General features: G+C 41.2%; 1 protein-coding gene across 1 annotated transcript in view; it reads left to right on the top strand.

Moving 5' to 3' along the window:
• The first annotated feature begins 1,061 nt into the window (after window positions 1–1,061).
• calcrla (calcitonin receptor-like a) overlaps window positions 1,062–13,255 on the top strand; it is a 42,586-nt gene continuing 30,392 nt past the window's right edge. The window contains exon 1 of the mRNA XM_033617809.2: window positions 1,062–1,275. The gene's annotated coding sequence lies outside the window, so the exon portion shown is untranslated. The remainder of the gene's footprint in view (window positions 1,276–13,255) is intronic.

Raw genomic sequence — 13,255 nt, forward strand, 5'->3', positions numbered from 1 at the left:
ACAATTTATTCAGCCCGTGTAGCTGAGAGGACAGCTCTGCTCTGCAACAGCATCCTGATATGATGCTAATTTACATGAGAATACATGTAAAATGGAGGTTGAACAATGAACACAAATTACAGATCGCCTGTAAAGCATTTTAATAGGCTACTCTGTCATAATTAAAATAATTGGAGCCTGAGAACAAACTGATATATGAGTCTAATAACATTTTAATAAATCAACATCAGATCTGACAGGATGTGAACGTTTCAGTGACTGCCTGTAAGGACTGAAGGCTGCTGGGAACTGTCTTTTTGTCGCTCCCTCCTGCTGCTGGCGCCTGCTCCACCACTTTCCAGGTGAGGCGCAGTTCATCCCGAACGAGCCTATAACTGATCAAGGAAGCAGTAGACCAGCAACTCTCATATTCAGTGAGGTAAAATTACTGTTTTTGTCAATGGTGTCTGGCTTAGTTCCCTGTTGCACAGGACTGTCTGTTTGGAAAGTACTGAGCATACGACTGGATAAATGAAACTTAGATTGTACTGCAGGAGTTGTGTGATGATGTCTTTATATAGTTTTGCTGTTGTTAAACATGGACCCCCATGACTTCATTGGGAATATTTGGATTCTTTGTTCACTGTGGAGGCATGAGAGAAAAACAAAGTTTTCTTCACAAATACAATGTAACGCAGCGTGAGGAATTGATATAGATATGGTCATATGGAGGGATGAAGTGTTCCTTTAAGCTTACATTTGCTGGCCACTGAAGACACTGTGTTCATATCCTGTGTATTTTTTCAGGGCATTTAAAGGGTTAAACACATTCTTCAAATTACACTTGGTCTATATTTTACAGGCTGAGTCCACTATGGCGTGGTAAATTAATGCATGTGAAAACTGATTTAGTATTTCCCCACATTTAATTCCTGGCACTAAGAGGCGAGCTTTGCAATGGCATTCGGATCTTTATATTGGCAAATAAAATGTCACAACTGACAGCTGCAAGGGTAACTTAAAGCTGCACCGGCCAACATACTCACAAGAGTGTGGGAGTTTAGTGGCAAAGCATCCTGCACTCAGCTGTAGGCTCCAGTGTGATGTAACAGGAAGTAGTGGGTTGCCTTCCAACGTCAACCTGACAGCCGCTTCAGCTGCGCTCATTGAGCGCCGGAGATCCGCTGCGTCTGGTGCTCTGCGCCGAAGCCGAAGACAGAAGACACTTCACGGGATTGCCTTGAGAGTTTATTCCAGTTCAGATCCCTGCAGCTGCTGTTGGATTGTATTTCTCCGGTAGGACGCGCTGACAGAGTGTGTGAAATGTGTGCTATGCACTGTGTTACTTCCATGTATTCCAGGCAATGCGACTGGCAGTAACGTCGAGTAGAATTAATGCAGAGTTGACCATGCATTTTGTCCATCGCTGTGTGTTTATCGAGGTCATTTCAGCTGTATCTGTGTGGATTACAGAGTCGAGGCATGTGCATTGAAGCCATATGCTGTGATGTCCTCGATCCATTAGAAAACATCGGAATACCAGTGTGAGCATCCATAACTGGGTCCAGTTCAGCTGCAGTGTCCCTCTGTCAAGAAAAACGTGGATCTTATGGAAGAATATAGTGAAATAGAGGTCTAAAGTGGGTTTTGGACACCATTAGGCCACCCGAGCGCGCCGTGCATGATCATGTGTATGCCATGTATAATGCATAGTGTTCAAAGATATCCGGACTCACCTTTATGTGGCTTTTATTCATAATGTGTAGGATTGTACGTCGAATGATGTACTGACGGTGTGCTCAGCTGTAGCCCACAGTATGGTAGTCATGGTTTATGGACACGCGTAAACGCCGTTTCAAGGGAATCAGAGTACGCAGCGTTTTCTAAACGCTCAGATTATATTAATATTCTTGGCACATGGCTAAACTATAGTGATCAGTTTTAATACCGGCTTGCATGTGTGGCTGACTCAGCTGACTGTAGCTATACAGCCGCGGATTGCTCCTGTACAGTCCACCAGACTTGACATCCACTCATCGGATTAAATAATCCACATTAAAGTGTATGAAGGGATGAAATACACGCAGGCTTTTTTTTCCACATTGATTGAAATGGAAAGCAACAGTGATTCAGCTTCATTCAGCACCGAGGCTTTGATGTAAGCGATGGTTGCTAAATCATCTGCATGGTTACATAAGCAGCAGATTTGGACATGCTGGAAGTTTGTGGGCTGGACGGTAAAAAAATAAAAGGTTGGTGATGGTGAATGATGGTGATGGTGATGATGTTGTGTAGGAGGAGGATGTGATGACAGGGCACTGTGCCGAGGAGAGATGCACCAGGGTCGCTATAAGGGAGGTGGCAGAGCAGGAGTAACACAACCACAGTGGTTATTTACAGCCAAGTTTGTGGACATGAGTGAACTTTTACTGTCAACAGGTCAAATGTGATGCAGTTCGGCTGCTGCTGCAAGCTGAACTCCTCATGGGTTTTGCAATGATAAAGAGGAGTGTTCCCAGTGTGCCAGTTGTGTGTATTGCATTTGATTTAGGCTTCTGTATTGATGAATGGATAAACACAGCAATTATCAAGAATGAAATTGTGTAAAAAAAAAAATCACACTCCACAGATTTATGTGCTGTTTTTATATGCTGTAGTTCAAATTGTTGCACATTTAAACCGGACATACTTTACAAAATTTCCCCCACAACATCAGACCTTGGCAACAAAAGACAGACATTGTGTGGTTAAGTTTAAGAAACCCAAACCACTTAGATTAGGAAAGATTGTGTTCATTGTAAAATACTGAAGAAAAAAAAACAGAAAGTGTTTGACCTTTAGAACACATCAAAATGCAACTAAAGAAACATGGTTTCATACTTAGGTTTTCCTTGGAAATATTAAACAATCATGACTAAATGAACTGCCACTTAAGTTAGAGTTTAGTTTTAAAACAACATCCTTGGTTGTTGTTGTTTTTCTTTCTTTTCATTTTAACACTTAAAAACCTCCACTCTGCAAATCTGCTTCATCAGGACTGTGGGTGCGGTTTGATCAGATAGCTCCACATCTTTCATCACATTCTGATTCAGTACATTGTGATTGGTGCACAAAAGCCCATGAAATCACCTCACACTCGAAACAAGCTCAGAGAATATAAGAGAGACACAAATACAAAATCTTGTATGTGAAAAGATGCCGATTGGGAAAATTGGATTTTAGGAACCTTAAAGTCAAGAAGTGTCTACCTGTGACCTCCATCACTAGTTATGCATGTGAAAGAGTCATGAGCACTTCAGCTAGAATGTTTTTTCTTTTCTTTTATTCAACTAGTTTCAGAGGCTTCAGGGAGTAAAATTATCTAATCATTTACAAAAAAAATCCAGTAAGGAATCACTTTTCTACAGCTATACTCCTCTCTGTATGCAGTATGAATGTCCTGCTGCTCCACTGACACATGTTTCTGTGAATGACTGTAAATCTTTTATTAGAAGTTATGCACTTAAAGCTGTGGTAGGCAGTTTAACTTTGGTGTCACTGGGCAAAAATCCCACAATAAAGTTAAAGCATATTGTAATTCAAGTGGTATGAAAGTGGCTCTGTTTTCTGGCCTCAGAAAATCTAAAGCCCAGTTCAGACCAAAGATTCGTGACAAGATGACACAGGCAACTAACTTGTGATGCACTGTTCCTCAACGTTCTAAAAACCTGCCAGTTCACACCAATGCAACTAGATGAGATGGTGTATCATCTATATGCAACAACTCTCTGTACTTGTCTTCTGATTTCCAGCTTTTTAGGATGATTTTGTGGATGAATATAATATGAATTAGGATAGTGATAGTGAGATAGTGGCTATACTTAGTTTTGTAGTGATGAAACTCCAAAAAACTTAAACAAAACGAGCATCAGATGGACTGTATTCATAAAAAATATGCCAAGATAATGTAAAAAACCAGCAGCAATTAATCAGTCAATGAGTGTGTGTGTGTGTGAGTGTGAGGGGGCATTAGCATATACAGCAAGCAGCAGCAGCAGCAGCCCACCGTCTGATACCAGTACACTGTGAGGGGACAGAGCACCTGCCGCAGCAAATGAACATGCCGCCTGTGGTCATTTTGACCTGACCAGCGGACTTCACTACAAGCTGATTGGCTGTTGAAACATGGTGACAAGATGTATGTGTTCTAAAACTAGCTGCCGGTGATTGGACCAGCTGAGTTGCAGGTGACACCATTAGCAGGCTTCAGTCGAGTTTAGACCGGCCAGTTAACACAGCTGCAACTTTTCTCTGCAACCTTCCAAAATGGTTTCGTCTTGTCGCGAATCATTGGTCTGAACTGGGCTTAAATGTGATGGCAGACTTTGACCAATCACAGGTCATTTTCAGAGAGAGCAGCTGTCAATCCCAGCTCGTGAACTGCAGCCAAACTCGGCAGAGCTAATCAAATACAAATCTCAATTCTGTAACTGCATTGCATATATCTCATCTCATCTCTTCTCTTTTCAGAAACATATTTTACTGTGCCATTTAGGTGTAAGGTTTGTTAACCGGCTGCCATGTTGAAAAAAGTTGAGTCAAAACAAGGCACCGCCCTCTCGCTGCAGCAAAGTTTTACAGCCAAACAGTATACTAAAATATATTTCTCAGAACATCTGAGACAAGATACAGGCATGCAGTGCCAGAATCTTGATTCATATTTGAACAGCACTGCTGAGATTGACAGTTTTACCACAGTTCATGAGCAGTGATTGACAAGATTGACAGCTGCATTAGAGAGCCCTCGGCTCTGACTGGTTGTTTACGTGATTATTGCAGAAACCATTAGGAGCACTACGACAAGGCATTGGAGCATGATTTGATCACAGACTATCTGCATCATGTACTACTGTCAGGATAAAGCACAGTTTAGAAAAAAAAATATTGTTAGTCGTATTTGCTAAACAAAATTACCCACTTTAATTACCCTTTAATCATAATTTGTAAGATGTCATGGGACACAGATGTTTAGAAATATCAAAAAATAAGCCAAGTGAAACTGAGTTTTTACTTCACTGTCCATGCATGTGAGCCATCAGAACGCTTTGGACAGCGAACACATCCAAGCTGCCAGTTGGCAGCGCTGTGAGATGAGTCTGTGAGGCCTTTTTGCTCTGACATCTTCCAATGGCCCGGGCCTACACTAAATACATGAGCTAACTGAGCAGTGGGAATGTCATGCAACTTGACAGATTAAACCCCCAAACTATCATGCTGCATGTTTACTGCCTGAGTCCAGGAAACCGCTATTAAATGTGGGCAAGACAAAGGTCTTGGCTGCATAGCACCCAAAGCCTTTGAGGTCTCCATGGTATGGTGGATCTCTTCCTAAAGCAATGGCATTTAGGAGGTTGTGCCAGTGGAATCTCATTCACACTGTAGCTGATACTGTCATACAGTGGCTGTGTGGTGTGTTAGGGTTGAATTTAGGATCACTTGTTTGCAGTCAAGCAGCAAATGGAGGATTTTCTCTCTGCCTTCCATGTATGTTTAACTGATGCTGCTTTGAAGGATCCAGCTTCCTACAAACACTGCTGGCAGCAAACTGTGATGAGTGCAAAGGCCACCCGATTCACAGTCACAAGAGTAATGACGGTTCTGGTGAAACTTAACCCCTCATAAATCATCGAGGCACACTGGACTACGGCAGCCTGTGTCTTATTGATTTACCTCCTATATTCCCTGTTCTGTTGTGGACACTGTAAGAGTTCTTTCGTATTTATTAAGGGATGTGACGACCAATTTCATATCCTTCCGCCATCTTTTCTGTCCTTTAAACTCATTCAAGTTGAACCTTCATTGTGTTTCAGCTCAGATCAAATCAGCAACCCAAGTACACATTATATGTATTTTCCTGTCTGCTTACCCCAGGCCGAAGTTATCGTATTACACAAAAGCACAATGATGCACATATGCACCAGTCTCAAAGCGCTCCCCTCAGGTTCTGGATTCAGTTTCGGGGATGTGAAACCTTTTGAGGTAATTTTTCCACTCATACATTATGGAGGGTCATATTTTTTTTCCCCTTCTCCAGTTTAATTTCAGCACACAAGGTGCCTGATGAGAGCTGTCATGAGCTAATGTCTTCAGAGGCAGCATCTGGGGAGCTTTGTCTATGTGCAGTGGCTGGCAGTGTGCACTGCAGTGCTTTGTGGAGGATCGAGGACAGTGGAAAGAGTCTGTGCGGTTTCTAAGGGTGTTCCCTGTTTGTCTGGGCTAAACAAACTGTCAGTGACACAGGCTTCCTGATTTACTGCATGGCAGGGGGCTTCTGGCATAAAGAATAGAGGAAATGGTCCCTTGGAAGCTCTGTGCGTCTGTCCGTTTGTCTTCCAAAGGTGAACCTTCCGTACTGTTTTGTCTTTCTACCGGCAAGATACAGAGAACTCTCCACAAACTAGCGAAGCACCTCTTTTTTTTGTTCTTGCAACACAACTTCTTATTGTTTCCAGCCAGTATTCACTGCTTTGGACCTCTCTTGCACCCTGCATTTTCTGCTGTTGTGAGCAAATGTCTGCAGCAGACACTTTGGTGGGATCTCCAATTAGCTAACTTGCTCTACTGTGAAAATGTGACTATTATTATTGTAAAACTCAGGCTGCCTTAAGCTGTGCCAAAAACCTAGCAGTTAATTGGTTTCCAAGGTTAATAAAAGTCCCAAATTACTTTGCTCCCCTTTTAAAAACCACAGTGTATTATTGCTTTACTGATTACTTTATACTGGACATTATCGCAACTCATAGCGTGACCTGGATGAATACTCAACTTTGACTGCCTGGAGGGTCTCTCTTGTTCCTTTAGTTAAACCAAAAACCTTAAGCATGAGGTTTTTTTCTGCACATTCACGTGCTTGAAACACGATATCTTCTTTAATATGTCTTTGATCTCAAAATGAAGAAAGGGGCCTGTATTCACTGTTAAAGGCTAACTGAAATGGCATGTTTTATTCTACTAAAGCAGGTATGGTGCCAAGATTTCAATTTTGGATGGGCCATAGTAATGTTGGCTGGGCCTGGTAATTACAGAAGTTAATACTGTTTGCCTTCCTTTGACAGTTATCAACTGCAGTCTCGCTTAAACACAAATGACTGATATCATGCCGTGCAAAGTGGCTAGAGTGTCTGGTTGATTATGAAACTCTTTCTAAAACATTTACACTACAGCGATGGCTTATTATTTACCTGCAACAATTTGTATTTGATACAAGCTGCATGTGCAGATGCATAGGTCACATCGTGCGAAAATGAAACATAGTATCCTATCTGTCAAATGTATTTATTTTTTCACTGTGGATTGTGTAACGTTAGACCAATACATCCATTTATTAAGAACCTTGACATTTTAATTCTGTTCAAGAAAATACCATCTTCTTAAGATGATCTTGTTGGAGTATCGTTCATTAAAATACATTGCAGGGAGAGAGATCGACTGCTTTGTGAGCTAGATTGACTTTTGAATTACCTGCCTGCCATCAACTAGTTAGTTCTAAACACCTTAGATGGCACATACATAGTCTCACTCCCAATTTGTCAAATACCGACACTCCAGTTGCCCTCTGCATCATGGCACGAGGCACCCTTTAGTGACGGTATGATACGCACCTGGCAGATGCATTTTTTATGCCCTGGGCAATTACTGTAGCATATAAAGCAAGAAAGTCAGCATACAGTGGACGGGAATTCAGGTGAATGGATTAAACAAACTCTGGACTTTCACCCTGGAGTCCACTGTTTGTGTCCTGTGTGAAACCAAAAGTCAATCAAGTAATTTTAATAACTAGTCTGCTAGTAGGTCTAGCATGCTATGCTAGTGAGATACATTACATGACATTATCAGACTTTAGTAACTAACATACTTATTTTAAGCCAAACCATGATGTTTTTTCCCAAACCTAACCACATACTTTTCTTGCCTAAACTAAGGAAGTAATACTAAAAACAAAAGTTGTGTTTACCAACTTATGTTTATTTTGAAAGACTGCATGCATTTAACAAGCAGAAACTGTAAATTACCTTTTAAAACTGAAGTTTATTTTGAAAAGGAACAGTGAATGTAGAAAGTAAATTGACATGTCATCCCTGAACACCCAAAACTGATGCAGGAGGGTACCTAGCACATCATTTATTGTGCAGGGCCACTGACCAAGCGTCAGTATATGACTAGTTGGAAGTGAAAATGTGTTTAAGTAACCAACATTAATTTTCCTGCTACTACCTCATTCTTTTTTAAAAGCAAACTAACATTTTTTTCAACCTGGGCCATATTTTCCGATCTACTTTTGTCTAAATGAGTGATAGGATGTTCAATATTTGACATTTCTCCAGTACAAAGCTCGGGCTGACCTGCCTGCAGCCTGTGATCGCGCACTATATTGAGTAATAGGGCACTCAGACAGCGTCAAACAACGTCAAAATATGTCCACTAAAAGTGCATTTTTTCACACAGATAGGCTCGGATTGTAAGTATAATTATCCGACAACATAACGGAAAGAAGAAATGAACGTCTGTGTTTACCTTTAGCTGTATTCGGGCATGTTCCTCTGCCTGTTGCAATTTTAGTATATGTGATACCGAAGTAACTCTGCTCCCTCTCTCTCCTCATCCACTCTGCGTCCGTGTATGTCCGTGTTCAAATAAATACGGGCCATCATCAAATTCAAATGGCTCATCCAGATCCAGTTGGTCAAAATCGGGTAAAAATTCAGCCATGACTACTCCAAACAGAGTAACTCCTCGTGTTTGTAAGGTCACTCCAGCGTTAACTTCCTGCAACAACTCAAATCTTGCGAGACGTGAGATTTCAGAGCCAGACTTTCACTCTCTGAGTGAGTGTTTTGACTTGCCACAACAAACGTCTGAATTTTTACCTGATTTTGGTAACAGGCAGAGGTTTTACACATGTTAACAGTCTCTCTATCAATAATCTATCTCTTTAAAATAGCTACCTTTGAGGAAAATGCTTTTTGGGCTGCAGGGGATTTTTTGCTCCAGTACCGTAAGTGGCCACAGGGAAAAACTGGAAGCAAGGCTAAGCGCTCTTAGGGGGCCTGGTGCCTTGAGTATACTGCTGTTTCATTTTCTTACCTGCCTGTAATCCCACCTGCAAACTTTGTTTTACAGGCAGCCTTATTTTATTGGCTGCTGTGAGTGGTTTCACTTTTGCTATAGCTGTGAATGTATGTTGGCATTGGTGGTTGTTTTCAATAGTTTCCCCAATTCAGACTCCAAAACCCCTCATACAGTTTTTGAGGTTATTTTCACAATATCTTACTCATGTAAGCAGTTAAATGTTTTTGTAACACAAACCCAAGGCATACAGAGCAACTTGAGCCTGTTAGTAATGACGTGAATCGCTCCCTTGGAGGTCAAGTCTAGGGCCCACAGCAAGCACATGGAGGATATTCCTTGGCTTCCTCGAGGCACTCTTAAAGCAGCACCTAATTTGACCGAGCTCCAGAGTTATTTTTGTCATGGCAATATCAGAAGGGAACCACTGACACGGTGCTGAAAGCCTGTGTGTTCACAGACGCCAGTGAATGCTTAAAGAGATGTAATCAGACTGTGAGACAAAACTTTTCAAATCTTCCAAAATAACATCTTTTATACCCTATCATACATGTAATGAAACGACTTTTTAGTGGATAACTACCTATCTTCTGTGCTGGTGTTTTTGTTTGTGTCTCTGTGTTCACAAAGTCACATATCTTACCTTGGGAATTTGAGAATTCCTTCTACTAACAGAGAATGTGAGTGCGGTATGGAGCTCTGGGAATGTCTGGATGGATAGAATGACACTGAACATGGGGAGGATTAGTGAGTGGTGCTCGCCTTGCTTGCAGAGAGATCCCACAGGCCATCTTTCTGGGTTTACAGTGTTTCCCCTGCCAAAAGAAAAAAAGCTGATAATTGAGCTGAAGCATTGTTGATGAACCCCTCTGATATGAAGAACAATTTCCTTATCCCCAAATAAAATCTGAGAGAACATGTAAACACCCATTTAAACTCCCAGGGCAGCTTTTGGCCTGAAAATCCCTTTCCGGCTGTATGCCAGTTTAATGAGTACTAATCGCTGTAACAAACACAGCCATGAAACTAAAATCTGTCAGGAGCAATAGCCAGTTAGGATGCAGAAATATCACACAGGAAGGAACAAAAACCAAGAAAGCTTAAACTATTGTGAAAAGCTGTCAGCCTGTCAGTGCACTTAAAGCACTTGACAAAGAAAAACTAGTGACCCATGAAAATGTGTCTCCATGTAGTGGAAAGAATTGGTGGAATTAGCCACAGTTTCCCACCAGACTGTACTGTATGCCTCAGGTGAAAGAGTGAGCACATGCTCAGCAGGTTAGGCTATTTTGAACGAAGGCCCATAGCTGCATCAAAACATTTACATTAACACCAAGGAGAATTACTAGCAGCTATACAGGTGCAGTGTACAAGGGAACCTGGTTTATTTTTAACCAGTGTATTTTTATCTCAGTATTTGTACTATTTTTTCCTTTACGTAGACCAGAGGCCTGTGAAATAGGATCCTTTTTCTATGGTAAGACCTCTAGTACTCTTAACCTCTTAAAAAGTAACTGAAGACTACTGTGATGTTTGTTGTGTTCACATAATGATGAAACTAATGCCATGTCACATTCTCAGGGGAAACGAAACATTATCTTTTCAGCAGCTAATGAATGGCATGCCTGTTGACACACAGCAGCGTGTTCAACAGTGTTTGGTATCCTCTTCAGGTAACTATTTGACATTTTTGGAAATACACTTTCTTGCCGAGAGTTAGATGAGAAGATAGATACCACTCTCATGTCTGCATGGTAAATATGTACCTAGAGCCAGGAGAGAGTTAGCTTAGCCTAGCAAGAAGGCTGGAGGCAGTGGGAAACAGCTGGCCTGGCTCTGTCCAAAGGTATAGTAACATAATCCGATTACCAGCACTTCTAAAGCTCACTAATTAACACGATACATCTTGTTGTATAATCCGTACAAAAACCAAATCAAGTACTGGCTTTACTGAGAGAGTAATGTGTTGGACTGTAACAAATTGTTTTGGTTTTTTTTGCACTTTGGTTTTTGGACTGACTAAACAGACATAACATAATAATTTGTGAGCTTTAGAATGCTGAGCTATGAAAGTATTTGTAAAATTTCAATTCAAATGAATTTTGCCAGATGTGTTGTAGTAAAGCTGCTGGATTTACACAATCGTACCCCTGTCCTCTACCACCGAAACCGGTCTGCAGTCCATTGCAATCAGTTTAGAAAGAGAGTTAGTTCGTCGGTCACAGGTAGACTTATGCAGTTTGCGTCTGAACGCCTGGTCGAGTGGGGCTTGACGAGGCTGGCTGCTAGCACTAGCATCAGAGGCTGTGCTCACTGGGACCTCCAGGTTCGCTGCTAACTACTTTGCATTGAGGTGATATTTAAGGCTCTCATGATACAAAAATATCTTACTGAAGAAACTGCAGAGAATGGTGCTCCTATCAAGTTTTTTAAATGTAAATGTTCCATTCACGGGGCCAAGCAGCATCTTCTCATCTGCCTCCATAATGTGTCAAAACCATTGTGGCCTTCAATGATGCACTGGGTCAAAGGGCACCATGGGACGCCATTAATCAGCATTAAATTTTTTAATGCGATAAACTAATCAAAATTAACATGTTATTTGACAGCCCTATTTTAAAATCTACAGTTCTGTAGTTTAGTCCAGTTGTTCCCAACTGGGTGAGTCAGACCCCCTCTAGAAGATCTGGACCCCTCTGGTGCCCCCAGAAATTTTTCAAAGGGTTGGCCAGATGTGGCCACTGAAAATCTTGGGGTGGCACACCAAAACCAAATGTCATAAATGAAATGAACGAATTCTATTATGCCATTGAAGTACCACTAATTGAAAACCCTGTTAATGTGAGAGTTAAGGACTTTATGCTAATATACTTTCGTTTTCCTATGTTACAGTGAATTTTACTAATTATCTGATGCACATAGACTAAAAGTGGTACAGCTGACATTTTGAGTTCAATTCACTGTATTGAGGTGACCATGGCACCCCTTGCCATTTGCCCCATTTTCATACTTTATGCTAAGCTAATGATATTAAGTGGCCATCCTTATACAATAACAGTGAATCTCTCTCCATCAGTGAGCTGGCACTGGTGCCCACTGTTCCTCTTTGATAATGTGTGCGTTTGGCAGTTTTTCACACTGTTCCCCTCTCTACATGAAATAGCTCTGGATATCTTGTGACTCATGTACCTACTGTAGAGTTGAGGCACTGTGTATCTGGCATCATTGGGACTTTGTTAGCTGCTTAATTATGTTTTCAAAACTCGCATTGAACTGGCAAACTTTTTTTTAACGCTGACACATACTTGACATCCAGCACAGTATGACTCACCTGTGTTGCTGCCTTTTTTTATAGATGCCTAAAGTGCAGATACGTGATATTTTTGTTCATCTTGTATATACTGTAGGTGGTAAGAAGGGTCTGAAACCATATCCTGTAGGAAGTAGATGAAACACCAACGATAGTGCTATAATGCACCCAGTTCTTTTTTGGGCGAGGTTTAGCTGTTTCAAACATTTTCAAAGCATCTTTTTTTTTCAGCAACAGTGTTGCCCTAACTGAACTCCTCATGGACTAAGCCCTCACTGTAAAACAAAACTATTTTAAACATATTAATCAGCTTATGCAAATAAGTGAAATACAAGAGACTTCATAACAGTCTGGCAGTAACATTTCAGATCCAGTCAAATATGTCAAAATGTGACCAGTTGTTTTAAAGCCACGCCAATCAATATATTTATACTGACTATATGGGTCAAATGACTGGGTCATGTGAAAGGTGTTGCTGGTTTTGCTGCATCAACACAACCGACCCTGTAGATCCCCTCAGTTCTGTGGAAGGTTTTAGCATCTTTCAGCACATTGTTTTGATTTCCTGACACACAAATTTTGCTCTCATCAGCTGTGTTTCTAGCCTCACTAGGCAGCAGTTTTCAGCCCAACAGCTCCCAATAAACCCACTGTACACTACCTGCCCATCACCAAACAGCAGACAGACAAAGTTAGCTGCTGGCTGGTGAACATAGTGAAGCATTTAGCAGCTAAAGAGCCAAATAATTTCTCAAGAGTTAGTCTGTGACCAAAACAGAATCAAAGAGAAAGTGGACATTGGGTTCATAAAGTGGACAAAAGTATTACTCCAAATGGATGCTTATGTTTCTCTGTGTTAGC

Source organism: Epinephelus lanceolatus, chromosome 14 (genome assembly GCF_041903045.1).
Source record: "Epinephelus lanceolatus isolate andai-2023 chromosome 14, ASM4190304v1, whole genome shotgun sequence".
Classification (NCBI taxonomy): domain Eukaryota; kingdom Metazoa; phylum Chordata; class Actinopteri; order Perciformes; family Serranidae; genus Epinephelus; species Epinephelus lanceolatus.